Source organism: Trachypithecus francoisi, unplaced genomic scaffold (assembly GCF_009764315.1).
Source record: "Trachypithecus francoisi isolate TF-2019V2 unplaced genomic scaffold, Tfra_2.0 Lachesis_group21, whole genome shotgun sequence".
NCBI lineage: Eukaryota > Metazoa > Chordata > Mammalia > Primates > Cercopithecidae > Trachypithecus > Trachypithecus francoisi.
Genome location: NW_022681467.1, coordinates 21,700,476 through 21,706,897, shown reverse-complemented (window position 1 = coordinate 21,706,897; position 6,422 = coordinate 21,700,476). Strand labels below are relative to the sequence as shown.

At 47.8% G+C, this 6,422-nt stretch overlaps 1 pseudogene; it reads right to left on the bottom strand.

Moving 5' to 3' along the window:
• Window positions 1-2,316: 2,316 nt before the first annotated feature.
• Window positions 2,317-3,996, bottom strand: LOC117069092 (annotated as a pseudogene).
• Window positions 3,997-6,422: the final 2,426 nt, after the last annotated feature.

Sequence of the window (6,422 nt, the reverse complement as noted above, 5' to 3'; positions counted from 1 at the left end):
TAGTTGTCAGTGCATCCAGGGCAGAGGTCTCGGTTTATTTAATTCTGTATGCCAGCTCCTCATGTGGTGCCTACCACACAGTAAGTACTCAGTTCAGTTAGTACTGAAGTACTCAGTTAGTACTCAATGACTTCACTTGTTCCACCAAACCAACAGGGGCTGCCCACTGATGAGAGGTGAAATGTGAAGGGAAAGAACTCAGATTAACCCCCAGGGTCCTGGAGAATTGGAAATTGAATTAGAGTTCTCCAGAGAAACAGAACCAACAGGATATACAGAGGCATATATAAGAGGATATGGAAGATGGGATTTATTGCAGGAATTAGCTCACGTGATTCTAAAGGCCAAGAAGTCCCACCGTATGCCGTCTGCAAGCTGGGGAACCTGGAAAGTTGGTGGCGTCCTTCAGCCTGAGTCTGAAGACCTGAGTACCTGGAGCTGTGATGTCCAAGGGCAGGAGAAGATGGATGGCCCCGCTCCAGAAGAGGGTGCAAATGTGCCTTCACCCTGCCTTTTTGTTCTGTCTGGACCCACAGTGGATTGGATGATGCCTGCTCACATGGGTGAAGGCAGAACTTTTCTGTCTACTGATTTAAATGCTTATCTCTTCTGCAAACACCGTCCCAGTCAGACCCAGAAATAATGTTTTACCAGCTATCTGGGCATCTCTTAGCCCAGATAGGTTGATACATATAATTAACCATCAGATAAGCCAAGTGGAAAACATAGGTTACAGGCAAAACACAGAAGGCTCCGATGCCAGGGTATAGAAACAGGGCTTTTGGGCTGGGCACTGTGGCTCAGACATGTAATCCAGCACTTTAGAAGGCTGAGGTGGGCAGATGGCTTGAGCCCAGGAGTCTAAGACCAGCCTGGGCAACGTGGTGAAACTCCGTGTCTACATAAAATACAAAATTAGCTGGGTGCGGTGGCTCACACCTGTAATCCCAGCACTTTGAGAGGCCAAAGCGGGCAGATCACCTGAGGTCAGGAGTTCAAGACCAGCCTGACCAACATGGTAAAACCCCATCTCTACTAAAAATACAAAAATCCCAGCTACTCAGGAGGCTGAGGCAGGAGAATCACTTGAACTCAGGAGGCGGAGGTCTCAGTGAACTGAGATTGTGCCATTGCACTCCAGCCTGGGTAACAACAGCAAAACTCCATCTCAAAAAAAAAAAAAAATGCCGGGCGCGGTGGCTCAAGCGTGTAATCCCAGCACTTTGGGAGGCCGAGGCGGGCGGATCACAAGGTCAGGAGATCGAGACCATGGTGAAACCCCGTCTCTACCAAAAATACAAAAAATTAGCCGGGCGCGGTGGCGGGCGCCTGTAGTCCCAGCTACTCAGGAGGCTGAGGCAGGAGAATGGCGTGAACCCGGGAGGCGGAGCTTGCAGTGAGCCGAGATCGCGCCACTGCACTCCAGCCTGGGCGACAGAGTGAGACTCTGCCTCAAAAAAAAAAAAAAACAAAAAAAAAAAAAAAAAATTAGCCAGTCATGGTGGTGCAGCCCTGTAGTTTCAGCTACTGGGGAGGCTGAGGATCATTTGAACCCAGGAGGTGGCGGTTGCAGCGAGCCGAGATTGCGTCAGCCTAGCAGGCTGGGAGACAGAACAAGACCTTGTCTCAAAAGAAAGAAACCCGGCTTTTTTCAATAAGGGAATCATTTGAACCTGACCCTCATGGACACATTTAGCCTTTGAGGGGGAAATAAGGAAAAAGAACAAAAATCCATCAGTAGTTACATAAAATAGAAAAGAGGTTGAATGGGAGCAGCAGGTAAAATGAAAAGAAAAAGAAAAGAAGTTCAAACAGGAGGTGGACGACGACAAAATTTTTTTGTTCTGTTTTGTTTTTGAAGAAAAGAGGCAAACTAATCTAACCTGTTGGAATTTGGGATGCTGTCACCCTCTAGGGGCATAGTGACTAAGCAGAGACACAGGGGTCTTCTGAAGAGCTGGCCATGTGTGATGTCTTGATATGGGTGCTAGGCACACAGGCATATTCAATTTGTGAGATTTCATTAACCTGCACACTTAAGTTTTTCTGTATGTATACTACAAAAGTTTTTTTTTTTTTTTTGAGATGGAGTTTCCCTCTTGTTGCCCAGGCTGGAGTGCAAAGGCACAGTCTTGGCTCACTGCAACCTCCACCTCCCAGGTTCAAGCGTTTCTCCTGCCTCAGCCTCCCTAGTAGCTGGGATTACAGGCGCCCACACATGGACGGGTTTTCTCCATGTTGGCCAGGCTGGTCTCAAACTCCTCACCTCAGGTGATCCGCCCGTCTCGGCCTCCCAAAGTGCTGGGATTATAGATGTTAGCCATTGCGGCTGGGCTTGTTCCCTGTTTCAAATAGCTTGGTCTCTCTCTGAGGTGGGGCCTGGGGCACAAGAACAGGCTCAGGGACTTGAATGGGTCACAGGTGTTGTCTTCAGGAATGTGTGCCTTAGAAAAGAGGGATGTGTCTGGACTGCAGGATGTGAAGGTTTCAGTTTGAATATTTCTTTGATCCTAGAATAAATGGGTTATATAACTCATGCAGTCTTGGAGAGAAAAGGCATGGGGTCCCTGCCCTGCCTCTGCCTTGCTCAGTGACCTTGGGGAAATCATATAACCAAACTACACATAGGTTTCCTAGTATGTAAACTTGAGACAATTTCGTTTAGCCTATCCACTGCCTAGGTTGGTATGAGGATTAAATGAGGTAATTGATGTGAACGTGCTTCCTGCAGATTTTTTTTTATAGCCCTTTACAAATACCATATAAGAAGCCTAATCTAGCTGTAGAACTGAGCCCACAATTGGTTTTTGAGCCATAATATCAAACATTCAGCCTTTCCCTAGGTGATATTTTTCCATTCTCTATTTTTGATAAGGTCTCTAGTTTGTAAAGTCACTTGGAATTTGGGTCCTTTGTGCCCAGATGGTTGGCTGCACCACTCACTCACCTCCTGTAAGTTAGTACAGCCACTCTTCATTGGTCATGTGCTACCTGGCAGGCACTGAGCTAGAACCACTGACAAAATGATGGATAAGAAACTTACTGGGCAGGGTGCGGTGGCTCATACCTGTAATCCCAGCACTTTGGAAAGCTGAGGCGGGTGGATCACCTGAGGTCGTGAGTTTGAGACCAGCCTGATCAACATGGAGAAACCCCGTCTCTACTAAAAATACAAAATTAGCTGGGCGTGGTGGCGCATGCCTGTAATCCCAGTTACTCGGGAGGCTGAGGCAGGAGAATCGCTTGAACCCGGGAGATGGAGGTTGCAGTGAGCTAAGATCGCACCATTGTACTACAGCCTGGGCAACAAGACTGAAAATCTGTCACAAAAAAAACAAAAAAATGAACACAAAGAAACTTATTGGCCAGGCGTGGTGGCTCACGCCTGTAATATCAGCACTTTGGGAGGCTTGAGGCAGGCGGATCACTTGAGGTCAGGAGTTCAAGACCAGCCTGGTCAACATGATAAAACCCCATCTCTACTAAAAATACAAAAATTAGCCGGGCATGGTGGCAGGCGCCTGTAGTCCCAGCTACTTGGGAGTCTGAGGCAGGAGAATTGTTTCAACCCGGGAGGTGGAGGTTGCAGTGAGCCAAGATCATGCCACTGCACTCCAGCCTGGGTGACAGAGCAAGAATCCATCTCAAAAACAAAACAAAACAAAAAAAAAACAGACTTACTAGGTCTGCCCCCAGTGAGCCTGCATGCTGGTAGGTATGGGAACACTGAAGAAGGACTGGGTGAGGTGTCTCGAAAAAGTTATTTGAGACAATGCCATCAGCATTGGACGATCGGAGAACAGATCATCTCACTTGCCCATCCTTCAAATGGCCCCACCGAGAGCATAGGTTTTAAAATGGCCATTAAACCTGCTCATGACCTTGTCAACCTCAGCCGCGTTTATCTGGATAGAGGCGTAGTCTTTGATGCTGATGATGCAGTTGCTGGTGGAGCATTTCATACACGTCCACAAACTCACTAGCATTATTCTGCATGTTGAGGCCACACCTATTGCCACCACAACGCATATGAGCAGAGAAAGCACATAATTATGTTTTGTTTATTTCTTGGCTGCCATCTCATGTCTTAGAACACAAGTCCACTGAGTACCAGGACCCCCACCAGGTGTTGCTTATGCAGTGAGTTATCTTCTGTCTTCCCATACCTACCAACATCTGGGCTCTTACATGCTTCCTCTCAGCCTCCCACAATGTTGGGATTACAGGTGTGAGCCACTGTGCCTGGCCTCAAGTAAATGTTGACTGGAGAGAATATTGAATGTGGACTATTTGTCATAAATAAATAGTGAAAACCTAAAAACAATAATTATTATTACTATGTTAGTGATAAATTTAAAAAGAACAAGAGGAACAGGCTTTGATCAAAGTTGGGAGGCAACTTAGGTAAGATGATAAAGGATGAAGAAGGTGACATTATTGCTGAGACTCATCCAAGCTAAATATGCAAAGACCTGGGAGAAGAACATTTCAGGAAGTGCGATGGCAAGAGCAAAGGTCCTGAGGCAGGAAAGAACTTGCCATGTTCAAGGAATTGAAAAGCAGTCATTGGCCGGGCGCGGTGGCTCAAGCCTGTAATCCCAGCACTTTGGGAGGCCGAGACGGGCGGATCACGAGGTCAGGAGATCGAGACCATCCTGGCTAAGAGTGAAACCCCGACTCTACTAAAAAATACAAAAAAACGAGCCGGGCGAGGTGGCGGGTGCCTGTAGTCCCAGCTACTTGGGAGGCTGAGGCAGGAGAATGGCGTAAACCTGGGAGGCGGAGCTTGCAGTGAGCTGAGATCCGGCCACTGCACTCCAGCCTGGGCGACAGAGTGAGATTCCGACTCAAAAAAAATAAAAATAAAATAAAAATAAGAAAAGCAGTCGTGATTGGAACGTGGAAGATAGGAGCGAGAATGGGATGAGATGAGATTACAGAAGAGGTAATGAAAAGGCCAGGAAAAGCAAGGCTCCTAAATATGATGGGGAGTGGGTAAAGGGTGTGAGCAGGGGTTTATGTTTTGCTGTCGTTCCTGTTACAGGGTCTCACTCTGTCGCCCATTCTGCAGTGCGGTGGTTTGATCATGGCTTGCCTTGAACTCCTGGGCTCAAGCGATTCTCCCACCTCAGCCTCCCTAGTAGTTGGGACTACAGGTGCATGCCACCACACCTGGCTTAATTTTTAATTTTTGTCCAGATGAAGTGTCCCGGATTCTGCTGAAAGCAAAATACAGAACAACAACAACAACAAAATAGAAAGAAGGAGGCCAGGCATGGTGGCTCACACCTGTAATCTCAGCCCCCACGCCCAGCCTCAAGATATACTTTAAAGACAGGCCGGGTGTGGTGGCTCATACCTGTAATCCCAGCACTTTGGGAGGCCAAGGTGGGCAGATCACCTGAGGTCAGGAGTTCGAGACGAGCCTGGCCAGCACAGTGAAACCCTGTCTCCACTAAAAATGCAAAAATTAGCCAGGCGTGGTGGCACATGCCTATAGTCCCAGCTATTCAGGAGGCTGAGGCGGGCGAATCACTTGAACCCAGGAGGCAGAGGTTGCAGTGAGTTGACATCACACCACTGCACTCCAGCCTGGGTGACAGACCAAGACCCTGTCTCAAGAAAAGTAAAAATAAAAAAAGATAATACTGACAGTGCTTGCTAATAGGCTACACATGGAAGATGAAAGAAAAAGAGGAATCAGGATAGCTTCATGGTTTGGAGTTGAGTGGCCAGGTGGATGAGGGACCATTTTACAGACCAGGGGCATGAAGGGAGATGCAGCTGTGATGGGGGACAGCCTAGGAGACTTCCATGTGTGACAACCCCAGATGGATCGTTGGGTAGAAAGTTCAATATCTGCATCCAGATTCATTCACATAGGCACAGGGAGGAGACTGGGCTAGGGTTGTGGTTATATACAAGGGAGTCATCAACAATATGTGATATTTAAAGCCAAGAGATTCAAAAGGATCATCTAGGGAGAGCGTGCAGATGGAGAGCACTAAAGCTCAGGAAGGAGCCCCTGGGAACTCCTTCAGCAAAGGAGACTGGGAGTAAGTGGAGAGAGGATAGTACGTGGAGAGAACACCAGATGCTGGAGGACATCATCTTCATCATTGACAGGGACACTTCACCAACAACACACGCCACAGAAATTAGTACTCACCCAGATAAAGAGAATAAAGAGGAAAATGACGGTGCAAAACTGGGTTCATGGCAGGGCAAGATAGCTCACACCTGTCCTCTCAGCACTTTGGGAGGCTGAGGCAGAAGGATTGCTTGAGTCCAGGACCTTGAGATTAGTCTGGGCAACATAGGAAGACCCCGTCTGCTTCTCTTTAAAAAAAAAAAAAAAAGCCTGGCGCAGTGGCTCAAGCCTGTAATCCCGGCACTTTGGGAGGCCGAGACGGGCGGATCAC